The sequence below is a fragment of the Pleurodeles waltl genome, chromosome 5 (assembly GCF_031143425.1).
Source record: "Pleurodeles waltl isolate 20211129_DDA chromosome 5, aPleWal1.hap1.20221129, whole genome shotgun sequence".
NCBI lineage: Eukaryota > Metazoa > Chordata > Amphibia > Caudata > Salamandridae > Pleurodeles > Pleurodeles waltl.
In genome coordinates, this window is record NC_090444.1 from 1,790,823,249 (window position 1) to 1,790,848,438 (window position 25,190).

Genomic DNA, 25,190 nt, shown 5'->3' on the forward strand with positions numbered 1-25,190 from the left:
TAGTGCTAGGATGCTTGCAAAAATGGCACAGTGAAATTTAACAGATTTCACTGCGCCATTTTTGGCATCATTTTTAATGCCAGCTCAGAGCAGGTGTTAAAATGACACTCCCATAGAAACCTATGGGCCTCCCTGCACTTTGCTACACTAGCGTCAACATTTTTGATGCTAATTTAGCAAAGCGCCACAATAGCATGAAAAATGTTGACACTATTGTGCTAATGACCACCTTGGTGCACCGTATTATAAAAATAGTGCAACCATGGTGTTGTTAGGTGGCAGTAGGGGGACACAAAAAAAGTGGCACATCAACTCTGAAGCAGCACTTTTTATTAAATATGGGCCTTTTATCCCTTTCGAGGTCGGCAGTGCCAGGAGTTGTGAAAGGCTTTTGTCATTTACAGCTCAGCACTGTGCTAATCCTATGTTTAAATATGTTGTTGTATAAATGGCAAAATACTTTGCCATTTTCTAGCTCAGCATGGATGGCACTGTGCTAATCCTATATATGTATACATAAAATTATATATATGATTTGCATGATGGCATATCCATTCTGAGCTAAAACAAAAATAAAAACGATGTTAAAATAACAAATAATTACCCTATTAAGCATATTTATTTCTCCAAAAGACAACAGTACCCTCTACAAAATAAATAACAGTGAAAGGAATAAAAAAAAGGGATAAACACTGAATTAAATACAAAAGAATACAGCCTCAAATGTAGGTATTGTACCTAAAGTATTAATAAAAATTAAAGTAAAAATAACAATTTTACATATTTAAAAAATAAACTAAAACAAACACCTATCTAAATTTGAAATTATAAAATATAGCCAAGCTCTTCCTTTTAAGAGACTACAATACATTAAAACTATGCCAAAAACAACCCCAAACAGACCAGAAAAACAAAAATCTACAACTAAATGCAAGTAAGGGCAACATTCCGAACAAAAGCTAAAATGTATAGCTGCAATGTAAAAAAGGTTTGAAAAAAATAACAATGGTTATTTTTTTTTGAAAGTTACCTTATATGTTATACTCTAAAATCTAAAAACGAAATCCCATAAAAAAAATGACCATAGATTTTGAACAGGCAGTGATTTCAACCATACTTAAAATCAACCCACACAGTGAAATTTCAGGCGGTAGTATCACTTCTAAAATAGCTTATTAAATCCAGGATTTGTAAAGCGTGGCAAGTCACCTATGAGGGTCTCAAGTTGCTGAATTGTAGGCAAGGGGAGATTCAGTGAGTTGTTCAGAATCGCAAGATGTTGAGCTGACGCCGAGGCTCAAACCTGGTTCCTCTAACTCTGAAGTCAGCATCTCCGGCTGTTACACCACACCCAACCCACAAGAATCCACCCTGACTGTAGAATATAAAACTAACCTACAGTTTACAAACAAATTAGAAAAGCTAATTGTTTTAACATAAGTCCCTGTAACAGTAGGAACTAAATATTATGACATGCTAATTCAATCAATAATCACTTTATTCCGATTTGAGTACAACAAATCATAAAATTATATAGTAAAATATATATATGTACATAGTAAAAACCCATCCAGCCCGGTATGGAAATAATACCTCATCTCTTCTCATGCCCATGAATGAAACTACCCCATAAAAACCAGGAGACATATAAGCAGACATTGAGTAAATCTAACAATTGTAAATATAACAAAGCAGGCCTAGCTAGCGTAAACCTCAATGCTAAAAACAGCAGACAAATATATTTAAATCACAGGCTAGAACATTTAGGGCATATTAAAAAAATATGCAATGTATAAAGTCTAGCAGCAGGGTCACAAGTATTGTACAAGGGGTAGGAGGGCTTATACCAGCCCATTAACAACTGAGGAAACAAATTCAGACAGAAGTAAGTCAGAAGGTGTCTGTGATTAACAGGGGTATCAAGCAAAATATATGGTTTAATAAGCTTCACAAATTTAAACATGGAATAAAGCACAAGTGTGCATTTAGACAATGCACTCATTGTCCTTTTTTCCTTAGCTTTGTTCGTGAAAGCTGGTTTAACCTAAAGAATGTCTGCCTTAGCAATAGTAGGGTCTGAAAATACCTCAGGTTTACTCAGCCTACTTAAAGTGCATTTGCTATATTTTAACCAGGGGATGTCAAGTCTATGGTCCATGTCAAGGCAATGCCTTAGAATCCTTCTGTTAAATTCCAATTCCTCCTTTATCCAAAATTGCAATCATAATGTTAACAGGACACAAAACTAGCTTCACTAATGGATTTTTTGTAAGATAATTTGGTTGGTCACCTACAATGATCAGGTTACAGAGAACAACCCAAGGATCACATTCCATGGTGGAATGTTTATGACAGTGAATATTTTCATGGTAATAAGATGAGCGGTCCTGGTACATGCAGGCCACAACGGAGCCAGTTACCCTATCGAGCACATAAATTTAAACAGTCGTAATAAGATTTGTTGGGTGCATACAAATACAAATCATCCAAAGAACATGGACTAGATATTCTTCTTTTATTTTATGTATATTGTATAGCTGTATATTGCTATTATTAAACTATACAATAATTTATTGTATACATTATAACCAGATTGGCATAGATACACTTAATGTGTATTTAATGTCAAAATGTAATGTTCAGTAAATTGTCACAATTTTTAATAATTCTTTTGAACACATTATTGCCAAATTTACATGGCTACAGACAACAAATAACTTAATGTTATCATTTTCTGTCTAATAAATTATCTCAGTTCCAGCCAACAAATGACTGTATAATTTAATGATAGCAGTATATAGCTGCAAAATATACAAAACATAAAAGGAGACTATCTAATCTATGTACTTTGGGTGATTTGTATTTGTATGCACCCAGCAAACCTTAATAATGGTTATAACAGTACCATGACCCAAGAAGCCAAGGCAAATAAGGCGATGAAAGAATAACACAAATCCTTTTAAATGGCACTTGGAAGAAGCATCCCTACAGTCTATCAGTTCCTAGTTATTCTAAAATTGTTCCATTCATAGGTTTTGGTAGCCAAGAGTTAACAATGGATCAATCTCTGTCACAAGTCAAACCAACAATCTCCTACCAACTAAAGAAATGCATAAACACAATGCAAATTAAGACTCTTTGTAACACAGCCAATGGCTACAGTATAATCAATAGAAAGAATCATAATTTAAGAGAACCACACTTAACAGCAGCACAAACACTCATACTTTATTAATAGTTATTTCTGAATATTATTGAAGTAAATTTAAAATCCCAATCTAAATAAAAAAAATATTCAAAAGGTGTAAACTCAGATTGATAATCAAATTTTGCTACAATTAAAACATTTTAAATGAATAAATGTACAAGTTAAAATAATAAATAATACTGTAAATAAACAATCACTTTGTTATCTCCTATAAAAACATGTTAATATGCTAAAAAATAATATAGACATAATACATAAACACACACAACAGCAAAAAATGCCCAATCACTTGCATAAATAAATAAAAAAAGATAACACCTATGATTTTGTAGCTGAAGCCTTGGTCAGCAAACTAGTAATCCAAAATATACAATGTAAAAAGAAATTGATAAAAAAGATTCCAAAGAAAGGCAAAAATAGACTGAAGAAAATTAGAACATTCCAATATAACTCCAATATTCCAGGGAATCCATCAACAATTCTGAAAGATAAGAAAAGAAACACTCCAGGAAAAGATAAAAAACAAGGACATAGTAAAAAACATTCTTGGTTTAAAATAACCAAGTCTTTCTCCTTGAAATAAAATACAATAACATGCATCAAAATTTAAAATAAAGTCTTTAAAAAACTGTTAGATACTAACCCATCCAAAAATTAACCCCCCCCAAAAACAGTACAGTAGAAAAGCATGAAGAAAATATTAAATGCATAGAGTACACATATAAAACACATATAAATATGATGTTTCACAATGAGGCCTACTGCAGTACCATAAACTAACACACACTACCCTAAAAAGTAAAACACTAAACAAGAGTACACATATAAAACACATGTAAATATGATGTTTCACAATGAGGCCTACTGCAGTACCATAAACTAACACACACTACCCTAAAAAGTAAAACACTAAGCATCCAGTAACGAGGACTAGCCTAACTAAGGACCTGATTTAGATATTGACAGACAGGTCACTCCATCACAATGGTGACAGATATCCCATCCGTCAAAATCTAAATCCAATTATGCCTTATGGGATTTAGGTTACGGCGGATGAGATATCCGTCACCGTTGTGACAGAATACCCCATCTGCCAATATCTAAATCAGGCCCTAAGTCTAAGCACCTCCCTCTATACTATTAAACCCTTAAAAATAAAGTTTAAAATAGAGTAAACGAGTAATTTTTGTAACTCCACATTACCCTTTCATGCAGAAATAGCGATAATAACATGATTATTCCTGCTGTTTCTTAGTGCAAAACGAATTAATGTACTAAACACAAAATTACTCTTTTTGTGTTAATATGTGTAATCTTTCAGAATTCTTAGATTATTCATTGTGAATATGCCACACTGAATTATGCAAATTACAGACACCCCTAGAAGAAAGCTGGAAAAATTAAAATAAAAAAAAACACTTGCAGGTGATAGAAATCAATGTAAACAATGGATGTATTAAAGTTCATAAAGTAATAAACAGCATGCTATAACTATTTGCAAAATGTCAGCATTACAAAAATGTACAAATATGTTTATATTTATGATAAAACAACACAAAAGAATATAATACCATTTTCCTATATTTTAATAGATTATAAAGTTTACAAAATATGAGTAATATAACAAAAATTAAATGTTTGCTAAAAATGACTGAACAGCATGTTCAAAAAATTGAATAGTTACAAAATAAAATGCATGCACACTAAAAACAATATTTTATAAAATATTTTTTCTTGTCAATAGAAATATTTCCAAATACCTATATTTATTGTACATGCATGACATTTGAAAAATGTATATTAAAATAAAATTTAAAAAAACATACTTTACAAAACTTATACAAATAAATAGACAATTCATACTATACATTGTTGTAACTTTTTAATGTAAAAATGCAAACAAAAATGATAACAGTTCATGGATATCACATTTACTGCTTCTCATAAAAATATATCTACATTGCAAAAATATTATGCTCCCACTACAAACTTAACTACACTGGGGAAAGTATTGGACTTTGGGGGTGACCATATTTACCATACCCACTCAAAACTTAACCACACTGAAGAAAGTGTGGGATTTAGGGGATGGGCCCTGATTTGCTAGTCCTACTCCAAACTTAACCACAATGGTAAAGTGTTGTACTTTGGAGGGTTCCAAATTCTTAATCATACTCCAAACCTAACCACAATGAGGAAATGCTTGGAATTTGTGGGGGGCATGATTACTATTCCCATGTCAAACCTAAGCAGAATGAGGAAAGTTTGGACTTTGGAGGGATTTAAAGGATGTCCCTTGCAACTATCTTCAGGGTTGTGATACACGTATCATAATAGCTGAAAAGTTACGGAGAATTGGTGTAAGTGGGTTGGGTAACAGAAGCAGGAAACAGACGAAGTCACTGGAAAGCAGCCTGTGTTCCTGGCTCCAATCCAAGGTAGTGGGTCCAATTCAAGACGATATCTTCCACAGGGCATGTTTACTCCCTTTGGAAGCCAAGCTCAGCTTAAGTGAATTATCTAATTGTACAATTGTATTACATTGGGGAAACATTTGGAGTTTGTGATTGCCCCGTTTACTATTCCCAAGTCAAACCTAACCAGAATGAGGGAAGTGTGGACTTTGGAGAGATTTAAAGGATGTTCCTTGCAACTATCTTCAGGACTGTGATACAGGTGTCATATTAGCTGACAAGTTCTGGGTCCCCTGAGAGTGTGGGTAGACATGGAGAGCTGTTGTAAGTGGGTTGGGTAACAGCAGCAGGAAACAGAATAATGCACCAGAAAGCAGGCTGTGTTCCTGGCTCCAATCCAAGATAGTGGGTCTAATTAAAGATGATATCTTCCATAGGGCATTTTTACCCCTTTTGGAAGCCAAGCTCAGCTTAAGTGAATTATCTAATCTTACAAAAAGACCTCCTGAGAAATAGAAAATGTCCTTCCAATCCTGAATGCTCTGGATCTACTAAGTCTGTGGTCTGCCCACATGCATGAACACTTGTTTTTGTTTTGGAATATTTTCTCCATGCCATCTTGTTCTGGATTGTGGTTGCTATTTCTTCAGCAAACATACAAAGAGGAAATAGCTGTCCTGCACAAAAACTATCCTGACCACAATGCTGGCATCTTTACATGATAGTGCAAGGGTACCTGCATTAGCACCTGGCAGGTGTGGCAGTGCTAAAAGACAGCAGAACTCCTCAATATCTTTGTAAATGTGGTGCAGTTCTTCTCTCTCTCTTTCACACAGCAAAGTGTAGCAACTTCCCTTGCTACACTGTGTTACGTGAAATGTTACTATATATGCCCCACAACTTAGTGGATGTACACATAACATTATGGCTCTGTAATTCAGTTTTTTGCACAGAGGTACAAATCAGATGCCTACAGCTGATACACAGAGAAAATATTATTTATGTAATGGTATTTTTGCACCTTAGAATACCTTCTGGGTTCAAAGACCCTAGATCCTTAACAGTGCACTTATCACAGAGTCAGACAAACTGTTCTCTATTAAACATGTCTATCACGTCTAGGGAATCAATTTTTCTTTCAGTCTTATATTCAATTTTATATAGCACAAACATGGTCCAATGGTGTTGCTTTACATGAGCATCAAATTCAATTACACAAGATCAGATTTATTTTTGGTATTAAGCACAGGGAGATTAAAGGCGTCATTATGACTTCGGCGGATGGTTTACACCATCCGCCGAAGTCCAGATAGTCAGGTTGCCACCAGTGCGGCCGCCTTCCCGCAGGCCATATTACGGGGTTCCCACTGGGTCAGCGGCCCAGCGGGAAATGGCCTACAGCATTGTCGATTACAAGCTGGTGGCAATGCTGTAGTGCGTAGGGTGCACCAGCACCCTTCACAAAGTTCACTGCCTGCAAGCAGACAGTGAACTTTGTGACGGGGTTGGCCAGGGGAACAGTGCACAGGCCCCCCTGGAGCACCCAGCACTCCGTCTAAACCAGCCTTTACATGGTGGTGCTACCACCTTGTAAACGCTGGCAGAGAGGGGGGGTCCTAATCCCCAGGGTGGCACTGCTTGCTGCGCTGCCCTGGCGGATTAGGAACGCCAAGACTGCCAGATCCTCCTGTGGAGGAGAACTGGTGATGCTGGCGGTCCGACCGTGGCACGACCGCTTCCGTCATAATGAGGCAGTCAGACCACCGCCGCTTTGACGGCGGTCAAACCTCCATGGCGACCCTGGCGGTCCATAGACCACCAGAGTCGTAATGAGGCCATAGGTGGCTTGCCACAATCACAAGATGTTGAGTCAACACAGAGACCTAGGGGCAGATTTAAGAGCCCTTTGCGCCACATCAGGACTGCGACACTAAGGTGGCCTTTTCCCCACACCATATTTACAAAGTGGTGCAATGCATGCATTGCGCGACTTTGTAACCCCTTGCACCACATTATGCCTGCACCAGGCATAATGTATGCAAGAGGGGGCAGTCCTCCGTTAGAGGGGCCGAAAAAAATGGTGCAAAGAAATCTAAAAGACTTCTTTGCGCCATTTTTTTGGTATTAAAATGCGTTAAAAGGAGACACACAGCATAGTGTCATGTTGGTATTTACAATTTAACGCAAATCATGATTTGCATTGGATTGTACCCAAAAGTAACATAAAACAGTGCAGATCTCTGGCTTACTTTGCATCATGGGTGGTTCATAGGATTTCCCATAAGACCACCCTTGAGTTTTGATGCAAATCTTTATCTACAAAGATTTGTAGACAGGGTTTTGGCCAAAATCCTGTGCCTACCAGGCAGGCTAATGATGAGAAATGTTTTAGTTTCTCCTTGTTTTTCCTTTTTTTGCATGTGAGCTCATGCTACAACACACATATAAAGAGGGAAATGCCTTAATACATAGGTTCATATTTATACTTTTTGGCGCAAACCAGCGCCAGTGCTGGTTTGCGTCAAACATTTTATCTCCGGCTAACGCCATTCCTACGCACCATGCGGGCGCCTTATTTAAGGAATGACAGTAGCCGGTGCTGCAGACTGGTCTGAGTAAAAAAAAAAGACTCAAACCAGGCAGCGCCGGCGTAAGGGAAAATGGGGGTTGTGCGTCAAAAAATGGTGCAAGTCAGGTTTGAGGCAAAAATCATGCCTCAAACCGGACTTGTGCCATTTTTTGACGCACAACCCCCACTGAAATGACTCCTGTCTTAGCAAAGATAGGAGTCATACCCCCTTGCCCAATGGCCATGCCCAGGGGACTTCTGCCCCCTGGGCATGGTCATTGGGCACAGTGGCATGTAGGCGGGCCCAAATTAGGCCCCCCTATGCCACTTTAAAAAAGTTAAAAAAAAGACTTACCTCAACTTACCTGTACTTACCTGGGATGGGTCTCCCCATCCATGGTGTCCTCCAGGGGTGGGCGAGGGTGGCAGGGGGTGTCCCTGGGGGCAGGGAAGGGCACCTCTGGACTGCTTCCATGGTCAGAGACCATGGAAGTGAGCCCACAGGTCCCTTAACACCAGCCCTGACCCAGGTGTTAAAAAACGGCGCACATCAGGCTGTGCGACGTTTTTTAAGGCCTGCCCCCTCCTATGCGTCAAAATGACACTGGAGTATAAATAAGGCGCACAGGCCTTAAAGTCATTTTTTGGGTGGGAACGCCTACGTTGATTGTCATTAACACAAGGCAGTTTCCCGCATCCAAAAAATGACGCACACGAAGGAATTTTGACGTCTGTGGGCTCGGGCGTCAAAGTTTAAATATGGTGCACGGTTTGTGCCGAATGTGCGTCCAAATTTTGGATGCACATTCGATATGGCCCATAGTTATTTTTTGTACAGGGAGGGTCTCCTTCTATCACAAAAACTGTATGGCAGATTTAAGAGCCCCTAGCGACTACTTGTGCCACATTAACGTCATTTTCTTTTACGCTAATGTGGCCCAACAAGGCCAAAACTGCCACACAAAATTTACAAAGTGGTGCAATGCATGCATTGCGCTACTTTCTAACCCTTTGCGCTACATTATGCCTGTGCTATGGTTGCAAAGGGGGCGTGTCCCATTGGGGGGCTGAAAAAATGGCGCAAAAAAAAATCAAAGAGATTTCTTTGCGTCATTTTGTTGGGCACTTTTTAACGCCTGCTCAAAGTAGGCGCTAAAATGAGGCGGACCATTGTTTACAATGGGCCTCAATAGGCTTTGCAAGATTAGCATCAAAATATTCGAAACTAATTCTGGACAGGTCTAAACTTTGACTCTAGCTCCCTAACTACTGCCATGGTGCACCGTATCTTAGATACACACACACACATGGTGGCGTTAAGGGGGGCGGTAAGGGGCGCAAGAAAAGTGGTGATGTACTGGGTGCAGCACCACTTTTCTCAAATGTGGCCCTATGTTTACCACAATGCAGAGACCCTTGCACTAGAATGCAACGGCATCTGCTTTGGCTCATGGCAGCTTAAATAGTGCCAGCGCAGGGAGAGAGCAAAACAGCGCCACCTTATTAAATATGACGCTGTTCTGCCCCCTTTTTTCAGGGAGCACAGCAATTTTACTTGCTGCACTGCGTTGCATGATTTCTCAGTAAACATAGGCCTCAGTTCAAAAGTCGGCAGTTCTAACCGCTAAGCCATATCTCTTCCACGCATAGAAACCGATTTCGTTATATTCAATGCCAAGAGCAGTTAATGCATGAGAATGTATAATGCAGTTCAAATAAAGCTTACCACAGAGATCAGAATATTTTGGAACTGGCTTGGTTAAAAGCTGCTAGAGTAAGCAATCGGGCCTTTAAGAGTCTTGTCACCGACATATGTAAATGCCAGCAACGGAGACATATCAATTCACACTCATGCATAAGTGCCTTTACATTACTGAGCTGATGGATGCTGTCACAACACAACATCTGTGCATCGATTGCCCGGTGGTCTGGACACGAGTTGAGGGCACAACATAAATCTAAATATCACAGCATATACATAAAAGATTGAGAAATGAGCACGCCCTTTACACATGATATAACAACCCCTCATTAATCAGCAAATGATTTGCCATTAATCACAACCGCCATAATAAAACTGTCATCTCTCCCGTCAGACACACATCGACAGAATTCACATCACGGAGCCGGGCAATCTAGTCAAAATGAACCAAATGAGAAAATGTAAACGGTAACCGTTTCAAACTATTGCAAAGATTTAGGACTAAAGGATAAAAAGTTGGAAGACAGCCCTAAAGATACTTAAAATACAGGTTGACTGAAAGAGTTTTCACTACTCCGGCACCATGGCAACACAGGAGATGAGAGGGGTATTCATGTGGCCTAACTATTACAGAACATCATGGACAAATTAGCTGGGGCTCAATGGAGCAGCTAAATGGAGTGTAGAACATGTCCCTGCAGCCCCTGCGGCAGGGGTAGAGGGCCCTATCGTCTAAGAGGCCCTCTAACTACCGAAGGCTTATGAATAGCGGTGGTGTATAGGCGTCTCGAGCCCCTGGTCACTTTCTGTATGAGGTGGGTAAGGAGTCATTTTTTTGTACTGCAGTACTAAGCTGAACCGTCCTTACTAAATTATGCTGGTGTTGACAGACCACACCACCCAGCCCTAAAAGAACTCCACTGAATTCCAGTGGATCACAGCATCAAACTCAAAATACTTTGCACAATTTTTATGGATCAAATCTGTTTATTATTATTTTCAGTTATAAACATCACATATGCAATGCATCAAAATATAACAGTTGCCGTGGAATAACGCATGCTCCATGTATAGTGACAATAAACATGAACAAAACTTTAACATTGTTTCCCTGCTACTGGCACAACAAAGAGCCATCACTCGATCCCAAGCCTTGCTCCGATGTAACCCTGGTCCCCCATATAAATCTCTACTGCTCAAACACTCCCTTCCGCTCACTTCAACTCCAACACCCTCAGGTAGGCCGGACATGTCAATTCTGTGAACTCCGTGGACAGTATTTGTAAAAAAGGTTGCCTAGAGTCAGAATCTCTCTTCAACTAATAAGTGGCAAGGACTCCCACCTTGTGACATCTGAAATTGAGAAATTGTGTAAAACCATAGAAATCATGGTTCCTAACTCAACCTACAAAAGGAACATGGCAACAATAATTTCTGAGACTGGCATTAGGTGCCCCAAATCCATATTCTTTGCACTCTGGTTATTCCCACATAAAAGGCTAGGCTAAGTCCTGTGACAGAGATGGGTGCCCTATATTCACTGGTGGCTGCTTCTGAACAGGGATGGTGGGGCGGGACAGGGTGCAAAGGGACGGGGGGTTAAAAAATAAATATATAAAAAAAAAACACTTACCTTCGAGGGGAGACGCATTTGTCTCCCCCGTCCTCTTCATCTTCCAGGCTGAACAGGCTCCCAGCCAATCACGACACTGCTAACAGCAGCCTTGTGATTGGTCTGAGCGGCTTGCTTCTCCGCTCAGACTGGGAATGGGAGCATGTGCATGTTCTTTACTCATCTGTGGTATACAGCGGGGTAGAGAACATGGAAAGGGCTCCTCTCATCATGTGTTTTTGGCCAGCTGAACATGGCCGGTCAAAAAGACATTGTGTGCACATAGCCCCCTCTGCTGCCTCCCTCTAGCCAAGTCCCGCCCCACCCTACAAGGAAAAATGAAATGATAATAACGTAATGTAATGTACGTTATTGTCATTTTATTTTTCCTTTTTTAAAAACCAGTCGGGCGACTCTCCTCTGCCTTAGCGGAGGAGAGCCGCCCCTGCCTATATTTCTCCCTTCCAACCCCTCACTTCATCCTCTTCACCTACCCAGAAGTACAACTCACTATCCAAGGTAGTGGGAAGCCTCTTAGCTACTTATTTCTCAGATGTGTCTGGCAAGTCTTCTTTGCTGCAAGTCTTGGTTCACTGTGTGGGTGTACTCGGAAGGGTTGGCAGACTATTGTTAACAGACCAGCTACCAAAAGCCACACTTATGCCCATACATGCCACTCATTCAAATACCATGTAGGAAAATGCCTCTTTTTGCATGTTTCTTCCAATTTTTGTGGACAAATTCTGCTTTTTTTTTTTTTAATCTGTGAATTGCAACCCAGCTAACCAGAACCCAGTGTAGCTGCTCTGACCCCTAAAATGTTTTGACATAGGGTTATACTCCCAACTGGCATATTTAATGTAACTATATGTCCTTAGTATATGGTACAAAGACAACCCAGGGCCAGTAAGTTAAACATCGCTAGTGTACTGCAGCACCCATTGTGCCAACCACTGTACTAACAGGCCTAGCATTTTAGCCTGGCTGTTGCAGTTTCAAACTGCAAATTCAGCCTGTCAAAATAACCCATTTTGAGTGGCATAAACATTTCTTTTGATTATTAATAACTCACTTTTAAGTAGGCTTACTATTAATAATGCTAAGATTCATTATAAAACTGCTAGTAATATAATTCAAAGCATCTTAATTGTTGTTCAATATCAAATTTAATGGCAAAATCAAATGTCTAAAAAGTATTAGGGAAAATACTTTTAGAAAGTTACCTTTTCTCTGCCTAAAGTCTTGGGAAACCCATCTGCATGAGGTTCAACTGTCACCTGAATAGCCCCCTTCACGAGGTGTGAAAGCTGCTCTCGGAGCAGAACACAAGCCTTGGGTGTAGGGAGGTGTTTCCGTTCCTCTGACAGGATGATCATCTGAGCTGGGCCAGGAACCTGATCAGGGTCGGACAGGGAGAAAAAATAGGCCCGGGAAACAAAACAAAAGTGGCCTCCGTTAGCGTTCAAGATAGCTGAAAAAGCACCCCCCATTTACAAATCAGACCCACTGTATGGGTATTTTGCAAGGTATGAGAAACTGCATGCATTTATGTTTGCTGAAGATAATGCTTGTGCCAATATCAATGAAATCACTAGGAAAAAGACCCAACTGGAAATAAAACTAGGGCCTCAAACTGCTAAAAAACTGGCATACACACTGATCTGTGGGACCAGACCATCAATCAATCAGCCATTTGTAGAGGGTGTTGCTGTCGCCCCTGGGGGTATCTGTGCACTGTGGTGCAATGTCTCTGTTGAAGAGCCAGGTCTTGAGTCTCTTTTTGAAGTCTGCTAGTGAGGGTGCAGTTTGGAGGGGGAGAGTAGGTCATTCTAGGCCTTGGCGGTGATATAGGAAAAAGAGCGGATCCCACATTGGCTACACTGGATTCTTGGTGTGTGTGCGAGGGCCAGAGAGGAAAAGTGCAGTTGTCTGGTGGGTTGCTTGAAGTCTGGTTGTTGTAGTCCTGTCCTTGATCTTGTGGGGTTTTGTAGGCATACATGAGGAGCTTGAAATTACATCTCTTCTTAACAGGGAGACAGTGGAGGTTTTTGAGGTGGGGCTGATGTGGGTGCACCTGGGAATGTCTAGGATGTGCCTGACGGCGGTGATCTATATTTTGTAGACTCCCCTTAGGAGCTGGGAGGACATGCCGGCGTAGAGAGCATTGCTGTAGTCGAGGTGGCTGGTGATAAGGGCCAGGGTGACTGTTTTCCTGGTTTTGTCTGGAATCCATCTGAAGATTCTGCAGAGCATGTGGAGGGTGTGGAAGCAGGAGGAAGTGACTGCATTGATCTGCTACTTCATGGTCAGCTCACTGTCGAGGATGATGCCAAGGTTGTGATGTCTTTAGATGGGGAAGTGGGTCCGAGTTCAGTTGGCCACCAGCAATTTTCCAAAATATAGGTGTGTTTTCTGAAGATCAGGACTTCCGTCTTGTCAGAGTTGAGCTTAAGGCAGTTGGTTTTCATCCAGATGGATACGGTGGCCATGACATTGCGGAAGTTGGTTCTGGTGGTCGAAGGGTCTTCAGTAAGTGAGAGGATCAGTTGCGTAGGAGATGATGTTGAGTCTGTGGGATCTAACAATGTTGGCTGGGGGGAGGGAAGTATGTAGGTATTGAACAGAGTGGGACTGAGGAATGAAGCTTGGGGTATGCCGCAAATGATCCTCCTGGGTGTAGAGGTGAAAGGGGGTAGTCAGACACTCTGAGTGCATCCTGTCAGGAAGTAGGTGATCCATTTGATGGGGTTGTTTTGTATTCCGATGCTGTAGAGTATGTTGAGGAGAGTGTGGTAGGAGACAGTGTCGAACATGGCTGATAGATCAAGGAGGATCAGAGCAGAGGTTTCTCCATGTTCAAGGTGTGCTCTGATGACATCGGTGGTGGCGATGAGTGCTGTCTCAGTGCTTTGTTTGGAATGGAAACCTGATTAGGAGGTGTCCTCTCAGTAGTTTTCTTCCAGGTAGCTGGTGAGCTGCTTATTGATGGCCTTCTCAAATACATTGGCCGGGTAGGGCACTAGAGAGATGGGTCAGTAATTCTTGAATTTGTTGGGTTCAGCAGAGGATTTTTCAGGAGGGGTTTGATTTCCACGTTTCCATTTGTCGAGAAAAACTCCATAGGTGATGGACATGTTGAGGATGCTGATAAGTTCTGTGCTGATGAGGTTGGTTCCAAGGTTGATGGTGGTAATCTTGCTGTGGAAGTAGTGAGAGGGAGTTGCAGAGTTCTTAAGAGGAGTGTATGGTGTACTTTGTGGCTGCTGGGTTGGAGTATTCTTTGACTACCTTGAAAAGTTATTTTGTGCTGTTGGTTGCGGAGTCAATGCAGGTATTGATGGCAGCTCTATTGGCCTCCTTAAGTTGTTGGTGGCAGGTGCTGAGGGATGCTTTGTGGGCTGTTCTGTCAGAGGGCTTCTTGGCGGATTGCCATTATTTCTCGAGTTTGTAGCAGCTGTGCTTGGTGGCTCAGAGCTCCAGAGTGTACTAGCTGGTGTTTTAGACAATCAGTCACTGCCTGATTGACCCTGAAATTGATTAACTTCAAAGAGGCTTATTCTGTCACAGGCAAATCTTAGCTGACACCAGGGAAATGCCCTTTGTTGTTGCCCCTGTCAAGCAGGCACCAATCCCAGTGGGAAAGGAGCTGATTGAGAACTGTTTGAAGCAACCACAGAGGAGCAGTTGCTCATTTGCGTGACCACAACTCTGGGATGGCCACAGGAGTTCTGAACAAGGTACGAAATGGTCTGATGTCTTGGTTTTAGGTAGAGAGGGGTTGATTGTAGTAGGGCATATAGGAAGTGCTGCAAAAGTAGGTAAGGTTGCCCATGGGGACTTTGAACTTATTGGTTACAGAGGAGCCAGGAGTTATCTCAACCCATAGGATGAAGCCTGGCGTCAACGTGGCACCCATCATACCCTCCTTAGATCACTCTGTATGTATGGAAGAATGGAAGAAAGATTTCTGTTTGACTTGCTCCCAGGACAAAGAAATGGACTCCAAGGTTCAGTCGGTTAGCCTTCTGTTACAGGGACTCAACAAGCTACAAGAAACCCTTTTCCCAAATAGCCCAACTGACCATTTCCTACTGGATCTGCCATTTACCCTGTTGGTGGCTTTTGATGGGGTGAGTCTTGACCACTGAGTTCTGTTCCTCATGTCTGGGGACCTCTGGCTGTGCCAGAGTGTACATTCTGACATTCTGAAAACCTTGCGGTTTTTTGGCTACAAAGATCTCTGGTGGTGGGGATTAACCTGCTAACTCAATTAAACGAAGGTGTGTAGCTGCTGGGCCAAACATTCAGGGTGCTCCTGTTTGAAGCTTTTCTACAACAACAAATCTGATTTGGCAGGATGTCACAAAGGGGGAACCGCTCCTTGTGGAGCCATGTTCAGATACAGCCTACAGCCTTGCCCTTCAGAGCAATCCGAAGTTCAAGTAAAAAAACTAAGTCCAAACATAGGAATCTTCAATGGACAGAAGTGGCAAAAGTATCCAGCAGATGAGGTATCTTCCTTGGGTGTCAATTTTAAATTTTCCCTACTCTGAGCATTCCTGCGAAAAGTCAGAGGCTTCACCTATACCTTGACTGACCTCTCCCCAACCTTGTAAAGCTCTTCTCAGCCACAACCTGCTGCCTTGCACTGTTGAGGATTTTAAACTTCAGTTTCAGAGCCTAAGTGGCATATTTATCAGGGTTTTGCATCGCCCTTGAGCGACACAAGGGAGCACAAGGGTGACACAAAACCTGAGTGAGATTTATCAAGCCACACAAGGCCATGTGCGTGGTCCTGCATGGCTTGATAAATGTAGAGTAAGGTAAGGCAGCGCAAAACGCTGCCTTGCGTTACTCTGCACCAGGGTGGATTTCCAGTAGTGGAGTGCGGGTGTTCCACATGCATCCACTAATGGATTTGGCAGATTCCCAGATTTGCAATTAGTGGAAGATCTAGGAATGCATTAAACTTTTACATCTCCCTAGGTGAGATGTAACTAGGAGAAATATTTGTATTTCTCCTTCTTTTGTACTCTTCTACATGTGCTATATTTTGCAGCACACATAGATAGAGGAAAATGCCTCTCAGGATTGCTTTTGTGGAGGAATGTGTCCCTTCCTACACATAGAGAATCCTACCTACAGCACGAGAATCCTTGCACCATGACTCAAGGGTGCCTGAATTGGTGCTAGGAATTCAGAAGTGCCTATGTGCTAGAAAATGACAGGAATGCACCATATAATGTTAAAAACTACACATTCCTGTCCTTTCACGCAGCACAGGTGGCTTGCTGCATTGTGCTGTGTGAAAAAATAATATAATATTGGACTAAGTCTAAAGGTAAACTTCTAACTAGGTTTAACTGCTTTCTCTGTCTGACCTCTGATCCATCACAGTCAGCCTTTAACCACACCTATGTGGCTGCCAAGCGCAACCAGATGAATGTGGTTGGTAGTTAATGGTTTTTGGCACTATTTTTAAATTTAAACTTTAAAATTCATGTCTCTGGTTCCCCTTATTGGATGTTCGTTGTTTTGGTGTAATTGTCTTCATTAAATGATTATCTATTTTTGTAAATTAGAGTGGGACTTTTGGTTTGTTGTGTTTGTGACTTTTTAACTGTTTTGGTAATTCTGAATGCTTTACATGTTTTCTTAAGCTAAACCTGTCTACTCATGGGTTGGGCTCAGGTTTAAATTACTGAAACGTTTACCAAACCTAACAAGAACAGTGACCTTATTAATTGAGATGTACTACCACCCACCCCACCTAGTAATCCACGTTATCACCAGTTTAAACTACTGAAACCTTTACTAAACCTCACAAGAACAATGACCTTATTAATCGAGATGGACTAGCATCCACCCCCAACTAATAATTCACTTTCTGATATAACTTAATCAAAAAAAGAATGGAAAGTGAACTAACTTCAAAGCTAGGAGCTTGAAGACCATAGGGGGAATAACTCAAAGCCCAAACAGTAGATTTAGCATAATACATGGAAACATAGAGACCATTTTTTGCAGCTTTCATGGACTCAAATTCTTTGTAATACATTTGAAAATCACCTGGCTATACATTTCCTCACTTTTCTTTACTGCAACCCTGATTATATATATTTTTCTTTGTTTGAAGCTCATGAGAGGAGTGTAGCAGTGCTAATTTGAAGCAGCAGAATATTCATGAAGAAAGTAATAAACAAAAGGCGATGACTATAGATCATTAGGAAGCAGATTTACTAAGAAGTCATGTGCTGCCTTGTGTGACATGGAGAGAGCAGAATGTGCCATATCTACTAAGATATGACTAATTTCTGCTCTTTCCCACTGCTGGCACACTGTATTGCCTAGAGTCGACACAGGCACCCTTGCACTATGGTGCAAGGGTGCCTGCATTACAGGAACAATTGTTTTTTGTGCAGGAAGGTGAACTGTCCTGCACAAAAACAATCCTCTGAGGCATTTTCCTCTTTCTTGAAAAGAGGAGATGAGGTGGAGAAATATAGATATTTCTCCTCACTATGCCTAACTTGGGAAGGCAAACCATTATTATGCAATCCCAGGTTTGCTGACCTTAGTAAATCTGGTATTGCATCAAATTGCATGGATAGGTGGGGACGTCCATGCTCCACCCATGGAATGCCTTCTCAGTACAAAGTAAGTCATGGTAGAGATTTGTACTGCCTTCCATTACTCTGGATTTACTAAACCACACAGAGCCATGCAAGGTGGCTTTGCGTGTATTAGTAAATATCATGTAAGGGCTTGTCTTGCATTGCCTTGTGTGATGCAAGGCAACATAAGCCCTTAATGAATCTACCCCAGGTATCTACTAGGAGATGCAGATAAGTCATAGGGAGCTAACAAGATAAGGAGATTGGAAACTTTCCTTTCTTGTGCAGAAATCTTGATTAGACACAAATCTGTGAAACTAACAATCGGACGTCACATAATTCTGGTTAAAAAGATGCTCAGATAAAGGTTTGTGTGGGTTATTATCATAGGTCTGTTAAAGTTAGAGGCACTTGATAAAATTATAATCGAGTTGGTTCCTTAACATAGTATTGTAATTGCCCAAAACCTACGGTTTGAAACGTTTTTTGTTTTTTTTAAAACATTAATATGAACAAGAGGTCACCATAGAGAAAGCCTTTATGCAGGAGACATTATGACAAGAACCTCTGGAATTATGTGGCATTGGGGAGTCTGTGGCATTATGATCCCAATATTTTGCCATTTTACCATGTATTATTATAAGAAATACGAAGGTTTTGTAAACAACTCAGAAAACTATTAAAATTTAACGTATCCTCTTCCATTTGGTACTCACCAACAGCTATTGTGTCAGTCCTGCATGAAAGCACTGGCATGATAGTATATTAACACTTTACTTTCTAAGTCTGAGAGTGGTTAGTATAGAGCATAGAAAATTGCACCCAGCTGACATAATGTCAAGAAGATGTCACTCTGGTGCATCAAGAATGTCCTGTTTTAGAACAAAATCTGCAAATTATGCAGCACATAATTGATTATGTTTGGAGTGCAGCAAATCCCCAATTATGTCAAATATACCACAACCACAGAATTACATAATTCCAGTGACCGTGGTTATTGATTCTTAAAAGTGTTCTATATGATGAGCTATGAATACACCATTAGCCAGAGATGTTCGCACAGAAAAGTTAGGAGAGGTGGAGATCTCCGGCCATAAGTTAGTGAACTGATTATTGTAGTACATGAATTAGTACCGTTGGAGTATTAGTTTGCCCACTCCAAAATGCCTTTTGTGTATTTGGGTACATTGTTTGTGTGGGTGCAAAAAGAGATCAAAGAGTACATGCATTTAAACAACTGATTTATTTTAAAACTTTTAAAACAGAGGTACAGAGGTTCACAAACATCCTGCAGTAGAGGAGAATTTGCATCTTCTACCAGTCCAGCTCCCAGGGAGGTATTTACTATGACACATCATCTTTCCTCACATACAAATTTGAAAATGGAGATGTTCAATCCACCTTGTAAATGTTGGCTGGATTACATGCTATGCTAGAAAGAAAAAAGGTTTACATTGGAATGGCATAAATTTGAGATCAAGGTATGGAGCAGAAAGAAGACGGAGAACAAAGAGTAGAGTCATTAGGAGCAGAAGCTGACAGTCAATGTATGTATTATTTTTAAAAAAACTCTACACAAAGAAATTGCCAGTGAGGACACATCTTACAGTAAATCTGCTCTGGCTTACTTAATTGGTCACAAACAGGCTATGTTTTAAAATATCATACAATGTTAAGACACACACTCCAGGTACCTTTGTGTATGCAGATATTCCAGGGTACAAAAGCAGTAAGATAGGTATAGTCATTAATGCACTTGCTTGAGAGATCTTCTTGGAATCTTGAGCCAGATGCATGTAGTACTGGTTGCTAAATGCTGGTTGCAATTTGTGACCAGTATTTTTACAACCAGTGTGGTAATTTGCAAAGTGACCTATGTATCAATAGATCATTTAGCAAATGACTGATTTGTAGTGGGTCATAATTTGACCTACCTCATGAATAATAATGTATTAAGTCACATAATGTGATCCACTAGGAATCACAGCCATCACAAGGATGGTGGCCTGCTGAGGTCAGCAGACTGCCATGTCTGTGATTGTTTTTAAATAAAACATGTCTTTCTTTAAATGAAACCCATTTTCCTTAAAGGAACACAAAATGCATTTCAACAAAAAAAGTAAAAGTGCATTGGTTCACTGCCTACTTTTAGAAAAAACCTTTTAATTCACAAAGGGGCGAACCGTTACTACCTCATTTGCGGTGTCAGTAAAATATTAATGTTTTGCAACAGCATTTCAGTCACAAAACATTAGTATATACCACCCCAGTTCAGAATTTGGAAGTGATTCCCCAAGCAACCCCTTCCAAATCCTGAATAGGTATTGGTTCGCAAACCCTACAAGTTACTGAATCGCAATTTGGTATTTTTACATTTAAAAAAGCAGTTTTGCTGTCGCAAACTGCCCCGTCCTGTGAACTGGGTCATTTGTGCCCTTAAAATACTTTGTACCTCTGGGCCCTAGTCACAGATTTGACTCAAGATAAAATAGCACAGATGGTTAATGTGCCTGCTGCAAAGTGCAACATGTAACTTAGAAGGATAATTACTTATTTTTATTTCAAATAGTTGGCTCAGTGGATTACTTCTTTTGTATGATTCTTGCGCTAGCTGCAGCTCACAACTTGTAACCAAGCACAGCGATTATGACTAACATCCAGATGATGCATGCAAACTGCAAGAATTTTATTTGTTAATTTAAGTCTTAGTTATTCTACTTTTGCTGAAAAGGTTCATATGAGTAATGACAATACCTATTAAAAAAGACAGTCCCAACCATTGCATTCTGTAGACCCCACACACATTAATGAAAAAGAGCCCACTGCTGTTCACAAACGACACTTCTAAAGGAACTACAGCACAAGCTAAAAAAAATAGCAAACGTACTCCAGCCAAGCTTTGGAGTACGGCAATCACCATTCGTGGCCACTCAGAGCTATTGCTAATCACTACCCATAGAAAGCAAAGGAGATAGGGACTTAATGAAAAACCCCATATGATAAATAAAACTCTTCTTTATATCACACAACCCCTCCCACACACACACACCACCACTCGTAATTTAATATTACTGTACGTTAAAAAAAACCTATAAATTAACTGAAAAAAAGTCAAAGGTTAAAGTAATGTTATAGTTACGTTCGATAAAAAGTTATTTTTTATTTAGAAAATAAAAATAAAAAAACGTAGAAATTTATTGAAAAAAATAAAAGTTAAAGTAACGTTATATTCAGGTAAATTTATCAGTGACAACATCAATGTTATTTCAACTAAAAAAAAACAGAGAAATTTTCCAGTTATAGTTAGCAGAGCTAACTATAACTTGTGCCCCCACCATGCACTGCTAATGGCGTCACATATGAAATCACTCATGTCATCATTTATGACATCCCTGATCACATCTCAAATGACATCATTGATGATACCACTGCTAACATCATCCAAGCTTCTTTTGTACACATTGCTCTTAATCGGATTTACCATTAGATCTATGAAAGTAAGTGCAAAATAACTTAGAGTAATATGAAGCATCTTTACTGCTATCATACGTGCAACCCCCAAAGGTAAAGCAAGCATGTGTTGCTTGCAATATTTGCCATTCACTTCATGGGTAGCCGAGTTCATGTTGACTATGAACCACAGACGAAAGGGTAACATATCCTGTACTTGGTGTTCAATCTGTATACGACTGTTTGGGGAAAGCCAAGTTCATCCAGATAACGAATGCCCTACTACACACACTCCTTTACTGTATCAAACCCCTGACAGTCACTGAACCTATATTGAGAAATTAAGTGGATATGAGTAGAAAAGTGGCACTGTTAACAGTATTTACTTCATGCAGATAGTTTACTCTGTACCACATTGTTTTCAGACAGTGAAACTCTTGTGAGAAATACACCAGAGAGTATTAAAAACTACATACTAAACGCAGTGTACACTCTACCCTCAGCTGTAACGCAACAAAACACAAGTACCAACAAAGGCAACAGGACATAGTGGTTTTAGAAAAGTAAAACAATAATTTATTTCAGGATTGATTTCGGAAATTGATATTTAAATTCAAAACAATGCAGTGCCATCATATATATAGCAGTATTTTTAATTTAATTAATTTAATATCCAAACTATCACAAAACTATAATTTAAATAAAATCACACTGAACAGCATATTTTATTCTCTTCTCCTATCTTGCCTGTTTTTTTGTAGTACAGGACTGTGCACGACTCTATAACATAAATACACTTAAGTTACAAAAAATAATTTCTTGCCCCTGTTGGTATCACACACATTCTGAATGACAGAGAAAAGAAAAAAACAACGCATAAATCTGTGGCATCCCAAACTTTAAAATGTCAAAGTATTTCTATATACAGAAAGCAACTAACAGTTGTTAGTTTTCATTGTAATTAAAATTCTACATGTTTGCTTTTACTACACAAACACACAGATAAGCACAGTGATAAGGTGAGTTACTGCAGAATTGATCAGATATGCGGAATACATTTAAATTTCATTTCTATACTCTAAAGCCCTCATTAGGCGTCTTGCATTTTTCAGTCCCTGCTGATACATTTGTTTGAGCAGCATGTGGAAATACGAGTTTTGCTATAATTAAGGCACCACCAGCAATTTTCCCCAAGTGAAACCTGACGAGATTTACCTGGAAAAAGTAACAGTGGCGCAAAAGACACCCCTGCAGTCACAACAGTGCATGGGGCAAGTCTTCTATACCTAAAAGGGGACCCCCTCAGTTTGTCAGCTTGAGGATATAGGCATTGGGAGGGCCCCCCTTGACATTCCTTGCCGGGGACCCCTAAGGTTTCATACACCACTTAGTACCCAGTAAGTAAGAGGATATGTGGATATTAGTGGTATTAAACCCAAAATACAAGTGTTACCCTATTTTTCTGGGTTGAACTAGTAATAGGCTATAATTATTGCACCTTTTAAATTCCGATCCCCAGAGTATTGGGTTCGTGTATTAGGGCCTGAGAGAAACTGGGATGTTAGTTAAGGGAGGTGAAATCCTACACAAGCAACAATCACAATCTTTGTCAGCGTAAATGTTGAACCTGGCACTCTCTGCAGAGTCATCCCCCGACGTTTTGCCTTCACCCTTTACCTTATGCTGAATTGATTTTTGTTGACCTTGTGGACTCTATGCACTTTACCTGTGCCAACCAGTGCTAAAGTGCTTGTGCTTTCTCCTTAAAACATGGTACAATTGGATTATACCTGGTTAGCATATTTAATTTACTTATAAGTCCCTAGTAAAGTTATATTACATGTACTCAGGGCTTATAAATCAAATACTACCCGAGGCCTGCAGCACAAATTCTGCCACCCACTTAAGTAGCCTTTTAAACATGTCTCAGGCCTGCCATTGTAGCCTGTGTGTGCAGATTTGAACTGTCATTTCGACCTGGCAAAATAAAAATTTTGCCATGCCCAAGTGTTCCTTTTTACTACATATAAGTCATCCCTACGGTAGGCCCTTACAGCTCAGAGGTCCGGTTGCAGTGCTTTTAACAGCTGGAAATGAACCTTTAAGTTATACATGTCCTGGTAGTGAAAAACTCTTAAATATCTTTTTCACTACTACAAGGCCTGTCTTTCCTGACGGTTAAGATTGGAGTTGCCTTAACACATTATAGAAGTGTAATTTCCAAATGGGAAGAGATAACTGGTTCGTTTTTTCATGGTTGGTGCCTCTGAAATCCTAATTTAAAATGGTAAATTATGGTGAAGTTGGATTTTAACTTACAATTTTGAAAATGCCACATTGAGAAAGTTGGACTTTTCTTGACTTAGCCATTTGGTGCCTATAGCCTGTCTCTAGTCACATGACTGGGTGTAGCTGGCAGTTGGGGTTTGTGAATTCCTCCTAGACAGCCAGACACAATGTGACTGAAGGGGTCATCACTGGTAGGATGGGAAGGAGGATCTGGGGCCATTCTAATTTACAACTGAATAGGCTGTGTTCTGTCTCCACAAAGGGCTTAATGACCCTGCATTATTACCTACGCCAGCCTGGAGCTACGGCAGGGGAGGTAGAGAATTCCATACACTTCAAACTCACTGTCTAGATGCTTCTCCTACCTTCCAGAACCACTGCATCAGTGCACAAAAGTAGAAACTATGACACCAACTCTTCAGTTCACTTCTGAACCTATGAATACTCTTCCAGGAATGACTGCTGTCCTGCTACAGGGGCAGCCACTCTACAAGAAACTGCTGCCCTGCTGCCCTCTTGCGTGGGGAAGGAGAACTTGACCAGCAACTCCATTTTGAACCCAGGATCCCAGAGTGACTCAATGGGCTAGTCTGCTGGCCTCCTGATCTGAGCCTCAGGAACATAACCAGCTCCCCAGTAGCACCTAGACCTGTCTTCAGCAAGTTCCTAATCCTCAAGTGGTGCCCCTCAGGCCCTGGACCGTTGGTGTAGCTCATCTGGATCTTAAGTCATGCTTTTAGGCTCTTCACGACCCTGAACAGGCCCGTTTGCACAGAAACTGCGCTGCTCTCATGGAAATTCAGCACAAGCCGCCACCCACCCTTGTCTTTGCACAACAAGCATTGATTGCTGAGGTGGGTCAACAATGCAAAGCTTCAGCTGCCCTTACGCAACACTCAGCGTGCTTCTTATGTTACCCAATTACCACCAGTCATGGTTTCCTTGCTCCCTGTGACCCTCTCCAGGTCGAATGGAACTCTTGGCACAAAACTTGAGAAAGCAAACCTTTAGCTGAACCAATCCGGGACTGTAACCAGCCAGTGCTTCATCGTTGTCGGCCTGAGCTTTTGACTTTGACCCGGTCCAGTATGACCAGATATCCCCTGTGCTATAATGCAGTTTGTTCTTTAACAATTCATAACTCCAGTTCTACCAATTGGATTTTTTGTCATTTTGGTCTTGTATTACTGATTAATTTCTGCTCTATGTTCGCAACTTGGTGTGCGATACTTTTGTGTGGTGTTTTCACTGTTTTACATTTGGAACTGTTGTACACATTCTTCACATGTTGCCTGTAAGTTAAGTCTGACTGCTCAGTGCCAAGGTACCAGG